This window comes from Balaenoptera acutorostrata, chromosome 9 (genome assembly GCF_949987535.1).
Source record: "Balaenoptera acutorostrata chromosome 9, mBalAcu1.1, whole genome shotgun sequence".
Taxonomy (NCBI): Eukaryota; Metazoa; Chordata; class Mammalia; order Artiodactyla; family Balaenopteridae; genus Balaenoptera; species Balaenoptera acutorostrata.
The window spans coordinates 71,592,506-71,607,374 of record NC_080072.1 but is presented as its reverse complement, the minus strand read 5'-3'; positions in this window follow the sequence as shown (position 1 = coordinate 71,607,374).

Below are 14,869 nucleotides of genomic sequence, written 5' to 3'. Positions count from 1 at the left end.
GTGTGGTTTAAACCTTCAGAGACTAGAGATTTATTACACATTAGCGATGACTTCAAACACTGGAGATTAATGAGGCATGAGATATGACTTCGGACTTCAGTGATCTCAGGAGTTTAGTAAACACTGCAAGCTCTCCAGTCAGTATTGAAAGGTCTGATAGGGCCACAGCAGGCCTTATTTATAGAAACTCTGGTTCTGCACCAGTGATGGGTCTGCCCTTTTTGTTGTGAGAGAAGATTCAAAAGACGGTCTAGGGTGATTGCACATCAGTACTTATCTCAGTGGTATATCAAAATGCTCCAGGCAGTCACCTTCAGGATTAACCATCCTTGTGTGGCTATTCAGACAGCCTTGTAGCTGAAAACACAGAAGCTAAAGGCCACCTATCAGTCAGCAATGAGTTTTAACAACTTACTATGCACCAAAGAGTACATCAATCAGTCGTTGTAATGGATACTAGAGAAACAAACATAAGGAGTATTCTTTGCTCTTAAGAAGGATGGGGCAAACCAGATGGGGCGATATAAGAGAATAATGAAAGAAGTCTTGAATCAAGTGTCAAATAATTGGCCAATAGCTCTACAAGAAAGGAGAGGCCACAGGGTACCAGGAGCACCTAGGAAGACTTAATGAAGGGAACAAGACTTGAGGTTGCTCAGTTTTGGACACTCACTCCTGCCTTCGGACTCCTGTGATCCAGGCACACAGTATTTCACCCCATGTGAAATACACACATATATTTCCTGCGACATATATGAAATTATAGGTGTCATGAAGTTATTCATGGGCTGCTCACTCTGCCTAGAATATTTTTCCTCCACTTTTCAGCCTGGCCGAATCCCTCTTTAAGGTCCAGTTTAAAGATGGCTTCCTTTCCCAGAGCCCTCCCCACCTCCTTCGGCGCCCGGGCAAAAGTTAATCACTTCCTCCTTAGCGCTCCGACAGCCCTTTGTACGTGTCTCTGATGCAGCACTAACCACGCTGCACTGTAATGAATTGTCCATGTGTCTGCTTCCCCACTTCGTGCTGCCTGGCAAGGCATGAGCCCTCATTAAATACTGCTTGTATGGGTGGATGGATAAATTAACTGCAGGAGAGCTTTCAGATGAGAGACCAGTGGGAGATCTGGTAAGATGGGTCCAGACTTCGAAGGACCTTTTAAAGACAAGCCAAAGGGACGGGGGGAAGGAAGGAAGGAAGAAAGGAAGTAAAAGATATGCTTAAGTAGGTTAAGGGAAAAGACTGGAGCTGGATTATTTTTTTAGATGACCCAGAAAATAAAAGCCCTCCATAATCCCACTTCTCAGTGTTATCTACTATGAACATTATTTGTGTCTCCCCAGCAGTTTTTCTATGCATAGAAATACATTGGCAAATTTCCCTACAGTTTACATTACCACTATTCATGTAGGAGAGTGTCCAAAAATCCAGCCAGGCAACAAATATTTATCGTGTGCTTATGAATTACTGTATAATTGTAGACAAACCAAACATTATCCCTGCCTTCCATGGATTTTACAGTATAGTGAATAAAACAGCATCTAAAAAATTATATATTGTTAAGTAAATGATTAAAATGTGCAAAGGCTCATCTCCACCATTGCTTTGGATGTTTTCAGCAGAGGCACGATATGATGCAAGCAGTACTTTGAATGATTAAGTTGCCAGCAGAATAAATTGAAAAGGAGAAATGTTATGGGGAGCTGGGCATGGGTAATGGCAATGAGAATAGAGGAAAAAAGTGAGCCCAAGAAATATTTTAAAGCAAAATTTCTTAATCTGTGGACCATTTGGGGCTACAAGGATAACTATAGAATTCTGAACCCTCAAGTTTAGACTTTATGTATAGTTTATCTATGTATTTTTCTATGGACAGTAAGTTTTATAGGTTCCATTAACCTCTCTGTAAGGCAATATAGCATAGTGTTTTAAGATCACTGACACTGGAGTTAGAAAACCTAGGTTCAAACACTATATCACTTACTAGCTTTGAAACCTTAGTAGAGTTACTTAACCTTCTAGAGATAACAAAGCAACAAAAGAGCAACAATGTAAAGTACCTATCACCCAACTGTTTTTATTCTACAGGGTCTATTATCCAAAAGATAAAAATCAATACTTTAAACAAAGAATGGATGGGAATTCCCTGGAGGTCCAGTGGTTAGGACTCTGAGTTTCCAGTGCTGGGGGCCCGGGTTTGATTCTTGGTCGGGGAACTAAGATCCCGCAAGCCACATGGTGCAGCCAAAAAAATAAAATAAAATAACAGAAATAAAAATAAATAAATAAATAATAAAAAAGAATAGACAAGGCTTGATGTCAGACTGATAATGAGGGAGGAGAGAGGAGAAGGAGTAGAAGAAAAGGGATGCTGGCAGAGGAGGTAAAATGGATTAAGATTTACCATAGGAGCATGAAGGACTCTCAGAATAGTCCACCTGTAGTGCACAGTTTTCAGAATGCAAGGAGGGGCCAAATTATAGACTTGCTTTCGCAGGTTTAGAGAGTTTGGATCACTTTGCTGATTATCAAAAATGTTGACTCATTTTCACTGAATACTAAAAGCAGATGTGGCAGAGTGGGGAAGGGAGGAGGGAGGAGAGGAAAACTGAATGGGAGAATGGTGGTGGGTAAGAAGACTTCCAACGTCCTTCAAATTCTGAACATCTATGAGTAGACACTACTGACACTGCAACTGATGAAATCATTATACTTGACTGGGAGTTGGGGAGGGACTTCAAGACTTTGTTTACAAATAATAATGTAAACATTACTATTAAAAATAATAATGTTTACATTATTGTTATTATAATGTAATATAATACATTACACTATAATAATAATGTCTCTGTCTCAACAGAGACACCCTGACAAGATTCAAAGTTGTCAAAGATCATACAACTTAAATGTGTGTATCTCATTGCCAGACCACACCATCTGTAGTATACTGTCAGTTAATGTATTTATCTTACTATATTTTCTCCTTTTCCTTTTATAATTTTGAGACTAAACTATAGAAATGCTATAAACTGACCATTAAATTATTTTTGTTATACTTCCTTCATTAATTAATATTTGTGTATATCTTTCAATTCTCTTAGAAATAATAGAGTTGTATTGCATTGTTTTGTGTTTTATAATCTTCTTTTGACTTGAAAATATTTTTTAATGCACAAAAAATGGAAGTGACCTGGGCCTCTCTTGTTGTCTAAGTAATCCTTAAGATCTGTTAAGCCACTGTGATAAAAGTGGCGGAAAGAGGCACCTTGGGCTAGGAGAGCACAACATTTTTAAAGGACTCTGGAGAATTTCTGCTCCAGCCGTACCTTGAACCTTGTAAAAAAAATACAAGAAAGATAGAAGGGAAGGAAGGAAGGAAGGAAGGGAGAAAGGAAGAAAGAAAGAGGGAGGGAGGGAGGAAGGAAGGGGGGAAGAAAGAAAGAAAGAAAGAAAAAAGGAGAGAAAATGGGGGACCTTAAAGATGGTGGAAGACTAAGACAAGAAGATCATCCTCCTCCCCACAAATACATCAGAAATACGTCTACATGTGGAACAACTCCTACAGAACACCTACTGAACGCTGGCAGAAGACCTCAGACCTCCCAAAAGGCAAGAAACTCCCCACGTACCTGGGTAGGGCAAAAGAAAAAAGAAAAAACAGAGACAAAAGAATAGGGACAGGACCTGCACCAGTGGGAGGGAGTTGTGAAGGAGGAAAGGTTTCCACATACTAGGAAGCCCCTTCGCGGGCGGAGACTGCGGGTGGCGGAGGGGGGAAGCTTCGGAGCCACGGAGGAGAGCACAGCCACAGGGGTGCAGAGGGCTAAGCAGAGAGATTCCCGCACAGAGGATCAGTGCCGACCAGCACTCACCAGCCCGAGAGGCTTGTCTGCTCAGCTGCCGGGGCGGGCGGGGCTGGGACCTGGGGCTCGGGCTTCGGTCGGATCCCAGGGAGAGGACTGGGGTTGGCGGCGTGAACACAGCCTGAAGGGGGCTAGTGTGCCACAGCTAGCCAGGAGGGAGTCCAGGAAAAATTCTGGAACTGCCTAAGAGGCAAGAGACCATTGTTTCGGGGTGCATGAGGAGAGGGGATTCAGAGCACCGCCTAAATGAGCTCCAGAGATGGGCGCGAGCCGCGGCTATCAGCGCAGACCCCAGAGACGGGCATGAGATGCTAAGGCTGCTGCTGCCGCCACCAAGAAGCCTGTGTGCGAGCACAGGTCACTATCCACACCTCCCTCCTGGGAGCCTGTGCAGCCTGCCACTGCCAGGGTCCCGTGATCCAGGGACAACTTCCCCGGGAGAAGGCAAGGCGCGCATCAGGCTGGTGCAACGTCACGCCGGCCTCTGCCGCCACAGGCTCGCCCCGCATCCGTGCCCCTCCCTCCCCCGGCCTGAGTGAGCCAGAGCCCCCGAATCAGCTGCTCCTTTAACCCCGTCCTGTCTGAGCGAAGAACAGATGCCTTCAGGCAACCTACATGCAGAGGCGGGTCCAAATCCAAAGCTGAACCCCAGGAGCTGTGCGAACAAAGAAGAGAAAGAGAAATCTCTCCCAGCAGCCTCAGGAGCGCGGATTAAATCTCCACAATCAACTTGATGTACCCTGCATCTGTGAAATACCTGAATAGATGACGAATCATCCCAAATTGAGGAGGTGGACTTTGGGAGCAATGATATATATATATTTTTCCCCCTTTTTCTCTTTTTGTGAGTGTGTATGTGTATGCTTCTGTGTGTAATTTTTTCTATATAGCTTTGCTTTTACCATTTGTCCAAGGGTTCTGTCTGCCCGTTTTTTTTGTTTGTTTTTGTTTTTTAGTAGTTTTTAGCGCTTCTTATCATTGGTGGATTTGTTTTTTGGTTTGGTTGCTCTCTTCATTCTTTCTTTGATCCTTTTTTTTATTACTCTTTAATTTTTTATAATTATTTTTTATTTTAATAACTTTATTTTATTTTATTATTATTATTATTTTTTTCATTCTTTCTTTTTTTCTCCGTTTTATTCTGAGCCATGTCGATGAAAGGATCTCGGTGCTCCGGCCAGGTGTCAGGCCTGTGCCTCTGAGGTGGGAGAGCCAAGTACAGGACATTGGTCCACCAGAAACCCCCCCAGCTCCACGTATGTCAAACAGCAAAAATCTCCCAGAGATCTCCATCTCAACGTCAAGACCCAGCTCCACTCAATGACCAGCAAGCTACAGTGCAGGACACCCTATGCCAAACAACTACCAAGACAGGAACACAACCACACCCACTAGAAGAAAGGCTGCCTAAAATCATAATAAGGTCAGACCCACCCCAAAACACACCACTGGATGCAGACCTACCCACCAGAAAGACAAGATCCAGCCTCATCCACCAGAACACAGGCACTAGGCCCCTCCACCAGGAAGCCTACACAACCCACTGAACCAAACTTAGCCACTGGGGGCAGACACCAAAAACAACGGGAACTATGAACCTGCAGCCTGTGAAAAGGAGACCCCAAACACAGTAAGTTAAGCAAAATGAGAAGACAGAGAAACACACAGCAGATGAAGTAGCAAGGTAAAAACCCACCAGACCAAATAAATGAAGAGGAAATAGGCAGTCTACCTGAAAAAGAATTCAGAGTAATGATAGTAAAGATGATCCAAAGTCTTGGAAATAGAATGGAGAAATTACAAGAAATGTTTAACAAGGACCTAGAAGAACTAAAGAGCAAACAAACAATGATGAACAACACAATAAATGAAATTAAAAGTTCTCTAGAAGGAATCAGTAGCAGAATAACTGAGGCAGAAGAATGGATAAGTGACCTAGAAGATAAAATAGTGGAAATAATTACTGCACAGCAGAATAAATAAAAAAGAATGAAAAGAAATGAGGACAGTCTCAGAGACCTCTGAGACAACATTAAATGCACCAACATTTGAATTATAGGGGTCCCAGAAGAAGAAGAGAAACAGAAAGGGACTGAGAAAATATTTGAAGAGATTATAGTTGAAAACTTCCCTAATATGGGAAAGGAAATAGTTAATGAAGTCCAGGAAGCACACAGTCTCATACAGGATAAATCCAAGGAGAAACATGCAAAGACACATATTAATCAAAGTAACAAAAATTAAATATAAAGAAAATATATTAAAAGCAGCAAGGGAAAAACAACAAATAACATACAAGGGAATCCCCATAAGGTTAACAGCTGATCTTTCAGCAGTAACTCTGCAATCCAGAAGGGAGTGGCAGGACAGATTTAAAGTGATGAAAGGAAAAAACCTACAACCAAGATTACTCTACCCAGCAAGGATCTCATTCAGATTTGATGGAGAAATTAAAACCTTTACAGACAAGTAAAAAACAGAATTCAAAAGCTAAGAGAATTCAGCACCACCAAAGCAGCTTTACAACAAATGCTAAAGGAACTTCTCTAGGCAGGAAACACAAGAGAAGGAAAAGACCTACAATAACAAACCCCAAACAATTAAGAAACTGGTAATAGGAACATACACAGTGATAATTACCTTAAATGTAAATGGATTAAATACTCCCACCAAAAGACATAGACTGGCTGAATGGATACAAAAACAAGACCGGTACATATGCTGTCTACAAGAGACCCACTTCAGACCTAGGGACACATACAGACTGAAAGTGAGGGGATGGAAAAAGATATTCCATGCCAATGGAAATCAAAAGAAACCTGGTGTAGCAATTCTCATATCAGACAAAATAGACTTCAAAATAAAGACTATTACAGGAGACAAAGAAGGACACTACATAATGATCAAGAGGTCAATCGAAGAAGAAGAAATAACAATTGTAAATATTTATGCACCCAACATAGGAGCACCTCAATACATAAGGCAAATGCTAACAGCCATAAAAGGGGAAATTGACAGTAACACAATCATAGTAGGGGACTTTAACACCCCACTTTCACCAATGGACAGATCATCTGAAATGAAAATAAATAAGGAAACAGAAGCTTTAAATGATATATTAAACAAGATGGACTTAATTGATATTTATAGGCTATTCCATCCAAAAACAACAGAATACACTTTCTTTTCAAGTGCTCATGGCACATTCTGCAGGATAGATCACATCTTGGGTCACAAATCAAGCTTTGGTAAATGTAAGAAAACTGAAATTGTATCAAGTATCTTTTCCAACCACAATGCTATGAGACTAAATATCAATTACAGGAAAAAATCTGTAAAAAATACAAACACATGGAGGCTAAACAATACACTACTTAATAACCAAGAGATCACTGAAGAAATCAAAGAGGAAATCAAAAAATACCTAGAAACAAATGACAATGAAAACATGATGACCCAAAACCTATGGGATGCAGCAAAAGCAGTTGTAAGAGGGAAGTTTATAGCTACTATCCCACCTTAAGAAACAAGAAACATCTCAAATAAACAACCTAACCTTACACCTAAAGCAATTAGAGAAAGAAGAACAAAAAAAACCCCAAAGTTAGCAGAAGAAAAGAAATCATAAAGATCAGATCAGAAATAAATGAAAAAGAAATGAAGGAAACAACAGAAAAGATCAGTAAAACTAAAAGCTGGTTCTTTGAGAAGATAAAAAAAATTGATAAACCATTAGCCAGACTCATCAAGAAAAAAAGGGAGAAGACAAATCAATAGAATTAGAAATGAAAAAGGAGAAGTAACAACTGACACTGCAGAAATACAAAGGATAATGAGAGATTACTACAAGCAACTATATGCCAATAAAATGGACAACCTGGAAGAAATGGACAAATTCTTACAAAAGCACAACCTTCTGAGACTGAACCAGGAAGAAATAGAAAATATAAACAGACCAATCACAAGCACTGAAATTGAAACTGTGATTAAAATCTTCCAACAAACAAAAGCCCAGGACCAGATGGCTTCACAGGCCAATTCTATCAAACATTTAGAGAAGAGCTAACACCTATCCTTCTCAAACTCTTCCAAAATACAGCAGAGGGAGGAACACTCCCAAACTCATTCTACAAGGCCACCATCACTCTGATACCAAAACCAGACAAAGATGTCACAAAGAAAGAAAACTTCAGGTCACTATCACTGATGAACATAGATGCAAAAATCTTCAACAAAATACTAGCAAACAGAATCCAACAACACATTAAAAGGATCATACACCATGATCCAGTGGGCTTTATCCCAGGAATGCAAGGATTCTTCAATATATGCAAATCAATCAATGTGATACACCATATTAACAAATTGAAGAATAAAAACCATATGATCATCTCAAAAGATGCAGAAAAAGCTTTTGACAAAATTCAACACCCATTTATGATAAAAACCCTCCAGAAAGTAGGCATAGAGGGAACTTTTCTCAACATAATAAAGGCCATATATGACAAACCCACAGCCAACATCATCCTCAATGGTGAAAATCTGAAACCATTTCCTCTAACATCAGAAACAAGACAAGGTTGCCCACTATCACCACTATTATTCAACATTGTTTTGGAAGTTTTAGCCACAGCAATCAGAGAAGAAAAAGAAGTAAAAGGAATACAAATTGGAAAAGAAGAAGAAAAACTGTCACTGCAGATGACATGATACTATACATAGAGAATCCTAAAGATGCTACCTGAAAACTACTAGAGCTAATCAGTGAATTTGGTAAAGTAGCAGGATACAAAATTAATGCACAGAAATCTCTTGCATTCCTCTACACTAATGATGAAAAATCTGAAAGAGAAATTAAGGAAACACTCCCATTTACCATTGCAACAAAAAGAATAAAATACATAGGAATAAACCTACCTAAGGAGGTAAAAGACTTGTACTCAGAAAACTATAGGACACTGATGAAAGAAATTACAGATGATACAAATAGATGGAGAGATATACCATGTTCTTGGATTGGAAGAATCAACATTGTGAAAATGACTATACTACCCAAAGCAATCTATAGATTCAATGCAATCCCAGTCAAACTACCAATGGCATTTTTCACAGAACTAGAACAAAATATTTCACAATTTTTATGGAAACACAGAAGACCCCGAATAGCCAAAGCAATCTTGAGAAAGAAAAATGGAGCTGGAGGAATCAGGCTCGTGGACTTCAGACTATACTACAAAGCTACAGTATCAAGACAGTATGGTACTGGCACAAAAACAGAAATATAGATCAATGGAACAGGATAGAAAGCCCAGAGATAAACCCATGCACATATGGTCACCTTATTTTTGATAAAGGAGGCAAGAATATACAATGGAGAAAAGACAGCCTCTTCAATAAGTGGTGCTGGGAAAACTGGACAGCCACATGTAAAAGAATGAAATTAGAACACTCCCTAACATCATACACAAAAATAAACTCAAAATGGATTAGAGACCTAAATGTAAGACTGGACACTATAAAACTCTTAGAGGAAAACACAGGGAGAACACTCTATGACATAAATCACAGCAAGATCCTTTTTGACCCACCTTCTAGAGAAATGGAATTAAAAACAAAAATAAACAAATGGGGCCTAATGAATCTTAAGAGCTTTTGCACAGCAAAGGAAACCATAAACAAGATGAAAAGACAACCCTCAGAATGGGAGAAAATATTTGCAAATGAAACAACTGACAAAGGATTCATCTCCAAAATTTACAAGCAGCTCATGCAGCTCAATATCAAAACAACAAACAACCCAATTCAAAAATGGACAGAAAACCTAAATAGACATTTCTCCAAAGAAGATATACAGATTGCCAATAAACACATGAAAGAATGCTCAACATCACTAATCATTAGAGAAATGCAAATCAAAAGTACAATGAGGTATCACCTCACACCAGTCAGAATGGCCATCATCAAAAAATCTAGAAACAATAAATGCTGGAGAGGGTGTGGAGAAAAGGGAACCCCTCTTGCACTGTGGTTGGGAATGTAAATTGATACAGCCACTATGGAGAACTGTATGGAGGTTCTTTAGAAACCTACAAACAGAGCTACCATACGACCCATCAATCCCACTATTGGGCATTTACTTGAGAAAACCATAATTCAAAGAGTCATGTACCACAATGTTCATTGCAGCTCTATTTACAACATCCAGGACATGGAAGCAACCTAAGTGTCCATCAACAGATGAATGGATAAAGAAGATGTGGCACATATATACAATGGAATATTACTCAGCCTTAAAAAGAAACGAAATTGAGTTATTTGTAGTGAGGTGGATGGACCTAGAGTCTGTCATACAGAGTGAAGTAAGTCAGAAAGAGAAAAACAAATACCGTATGCTAACACATATATATGGTATCTAAAAAAAATGGTTATGAAGAACCTAGAGGCAGGACAGGAATAAAGATGCAGACCTACTAGAGAATGGACTTGAGGACATGGGGAGGGGGAAGGGTAAGCTGGGACAAAGTGAGAGAGTGGCATGGACATATATACACTACTAAATGTAAAATCGATAGCTAGTGTGAAGCAGCCACATAGCACAGGGAGATCAGCTCAGTGCTATGACCGCCTGGAGGGGTGGGATAGGAAGGGTGGGAGGGAGGGAGATGCAAGAGGGAAGAGATATCGGGATGTATGTATATGTATGGCAGATTCACTTTTTTATAAAGCAGAAACTAACACACTATTGTAAAGCAATTATACTCCAATAAAGATTTTAAAAAAAAAAAAAGGAGAGAAGGAAAAATGCAGGTTATTTTCCATTTACCGCTAAGCAAATGTTTGTCTTCAATAAGACAGGTCACAAGTCCTCTTTGAGAATCTATTATTTATTTGCCTAGGAACTTAGGAAATAAAAAGAAATTAAAATGTATGGTCTTCTGTTCTAAAGCTCTCAATCTAACTGTGGCATCAAGATTTATGTCTAGGAAATAACTACGAAATAAAAGTAGACAAACCCTGCACAGTCCCTTGGGATGCTGTTTTCCTATTTCTTTCCTTTTATGGGTAGGAGGACAGTTTTTAATAATGTCTTTAATTATGCAAAGCCCAAACTGTATCTCCAGGCTGATGATGCTAAATGCATCCCATTTCCTGAACACAATGTGTAAAACACTAAGTGCACGCCACGTTCATCATCCCTTTTGGATAAAAGATGGTTCCTCGCACCCAAAGTTACCTGGATTAGTGTCATGTGACCTTGTTACCTGGCCAAAATTGATTGAACCAGTAATCAGGGTCAAAAGTAATTGTCAAGAACTGAGCATAGTAATAGAACTAAATATTTAATGAGCACTTAAGTCTGTGAGTCAAACACTATGCTGAGGTCTCCATTGGATTGTTTTATTTAACCTTCACAACAGTCCTATGAGATTGGCCAGAATATTATCAAATGCATCCTAATAACAATACACACATAGTTACAGAGATACCCTGACAGGATTGAAAAAGTTGTCAATAATCATCCAACTTTAACTACGTGTCTCATGACCAGCCCACGTCATCACAGAGGCTTAGTAACTGGTCCAGTGTCACAGGCTGCTAAGTGGGGCTGCTGGGGCTTGAACCCAGGGTCTCTCTGTTTGCCTGACTCTAGAGCCCTTACTCCTCACCCTTAGCCTGAGTGGTCAGCTCAGGCTGTTCAGCGAGGATGTTCCATATTGGTTGGCTTGACTCAATCAAATCCTCTCTCCTTGGAGGGTATGTTGAATGTGACATTTTTAGAGAGAGAGGATGGAAGTAACAGAAATATAAAAGAAGTAAAAATAGAGAGAAAAGGCTTAGGAGAATGGACGTTAGCAGAAACCAGGAAGACTGAGATGACAACTATGTCATTAGGGATAAGGCAAGGTCACAGAAAGGCTGAACACACTAAATGACCCTGAAAATAAGTTCATTTGTATCATTGTTTAAAGATTCCTCATATAAGCAATATCATACTTTACTTAGTATGATAATCTCCAGGTCTATCCAAGTTGCTGCAAATGGCATTATTTCATTCTTTTTAATGGCTGAGTAATATTCCACCATATATATGTACCACATCTTCTTTACCCATTCATCTGTTGATGGACATTTATGTTGCTTCCATGTCTTGGCTATTGTAAACAGCACTGCAATGAACATTGGGGTGCATGTATCCTTTCGAACCATGTTTTTCTCCAAATATATGCCCAGGAGTGGAATTGCTGGGTCATATGGTAGCTCTAGAGAATTAATTTATGGTTACTAGAGGGGAAGGGTGGGGGAAAGGGATAGACTGGGAGTTTGGGATTGACATGTACATACTGCTATATTTAAAATAGATAACCGGGGACTTCCCTGATGGTCCAGTGGTTGGGACTTCGCCTTCCAATGCAGGGGGTGTGGGTTCGATCCCTGGTCAGGGAGCTAGGATCCCACATGCCTCTCGGCCAAAAAACCAAAACATAAAACAGAAGCAATATTGTAACAAATTCATAAAGACTTTTAAAAAATAAGATAAAATAGATAACCGACAAGGACCTACTGTACAGCGTGGGGCACTCTCCTCAATATTCTGTAATAACCTAAATGGCAAAAGGATTTGAAAAAGAATAGATACATGTATATGGATAACTGAATCACTTTGCTGTACACCTGAAACTAACACCACGTTGTTAATGAACTATACTCTAACATAAAATAAAAATTAAAAAAAAGAAAAGTAAGCAAATAATAATAATTAAAAAATGACCCTGAAAGATATTCAGCATTCCAGGTTCATCAGGCCTGATGCTGTGACACCTCTTCAAAGAAGTTACCTGAGCACATCTCTGCCCTCGCTCCCTGAACAGCCCTAAGTGACACAGAAATGATCTTCTGCTTGGGCAACAATTAGGTTCCTAAATAAACTGTCAGAGAAGAAAGTTAACTCTGGCACCTAAAACACATGGAGTGCTCTTTAATTAATGACATAGATTACCCTCACTTCAAGAGAATTTAAGAGCTAATTTGACTATGAATTCACACCAGTTAAAAGCTTACTTGAAGCAGTTTCTGAGACTGAGAGTCTTGCTAGTTTTCCAGCCCCTCAGCTTCTTGAAGTTCTCTCCCAGCATTAAATTAGGCCAACGTTGAGTAAAGATTTAGTATTATAGTTTTTGCTCTAAAGGAGAGTCACGTAAGGAGCATCATTTGAAATAATAAATTCATTTTGTTTCACTGGAAGGAAAAGTTCATTTTTCCAGGTGAATTCCTTTAATCGTAAAGAGAATTTTAATAATGGATCTCAGATGCCTGGGACCATTTATACAGCTGCTGTTTCAAGTACTTTTCGTTCTCACTTTAAAAAAAAATGACCTGTTTTATATGTTTTACTATGATACGTTATCCCGGACATTTTTGAAAGTGTTAGGTTGAACCATCTGAAGTTGCCAGAAGTCAATCATTTTTAACCTGAAGAAGGAGCAATTCCATATGGTTCAACCTGTAAATCAGAAGTAAATACTTTTGGATATACATGCATGGGGAAAATTCCCAAAGGGAATATGGCAAAATTATAACTGTGAAATCCTGTAGTGGAACAATATACGCTTTTTATTTTTTATTTCCTGCTTTTTGTATTTCCTAAATTTTCTATTGCTTCTACTTTACTCAACAACATTGTTGCTTCTTTCTCTTTAGTTCTGTCATAGATTGTACCTTAATACCCTGTACCTATTACCCTGCACTTATTATCCACAGTTACTACCTTGCACTTATTATCCTGTGATTATTACCTCGTATTGCACCTTTTTTAAAGGAAAAACCCTATGTGTCTCTTCTGTGAATTTCTTGAGAGCAAATACTGTGTCTTATTTATCTTTATAGTCACTGTACCTGGTACACAGGAGGCATTCAACAAATGTTTTACCAGTTGAATGAATAAATGTATCTATGTCTGGCTTAACCAAATCAGAACACAATTCATACAGTTTTTTCAAGTAATTGATTTTTCTAAAAATAAGTGAATAAAGCTTCAAAATGACTTCTCATACTTTACATCTTCTATTAATGTGCTAACCTTTGGATGACATACATTCTTATATTATATTCAGGTGACGTTTACATTTCTTTTCAGCTTATTCTGACCGAACAGTAGCTTTTAGCATGGCCTGACTATAGCTCTAAGATCATACTTGGATGTTTTCCAGATTTCTTAAATTGAACAGAGGCCATGTTCAAAGGATGTCCTTGACTCTTGTCCTTGTGGCTTGGAATTGTTTCTTTTAATGAACCTAGTATCTATCCCAATTCTACAGCAGATAACCTTGAGGGCATTTTGACGCAGAGCTTTCCTCTGTGTTTTACATCAGTCAGCCTGTGTAGTTTACAGCATCTGTTTAAGAATGACCAGTTTCAGATCATAATGATGCCTTGGGCCTGAAATGTATTAACAGCTCCACTTTCCCACGTACACAGAGGCGATAGGCTGTGATAAAAGCCAATGTTTCTCAAAAGTTAATGTGCATACAAGTCACCTGGGAATCTTGTTAAAAAGCAGATTCTGACTCAGTTGGTCTGGGTTGGGCCCGAGGTTCTGCTTTCTAACAAGGTGCTGCAGGTCTGAGTCCACAGTTTGAGCAGGAAGACTATAAGTCCTCTTGTGTAGCCCTTGGTATTCTTAAGTGCTCCAATTTTGGAGTCTTAAGAGGGCTCATCTCTAGTAAATATAAAAGTTCCACAGACTGGTGGCATTGCATATAAGCCCTGCCCCAGGTTAGCTAAAGTTTTTGGTGGTTCTCCATCCCCCTTCATCTTTCTAAATGCCCTCTACAAGGTGCCTCATGGAAGCTCAGGGTTCTCACTGTGGCTTTCTACCTGGGCATCCATAGCCTTTCCCTATTCTCCAAATGTCCTGTCATGCATCCAATCAATCCAAGTTCCCACTTGAAATTAATTTGAAGAACCAATGCTCAATAATGTGTCAATAGACAGCACAGTTTAATGTG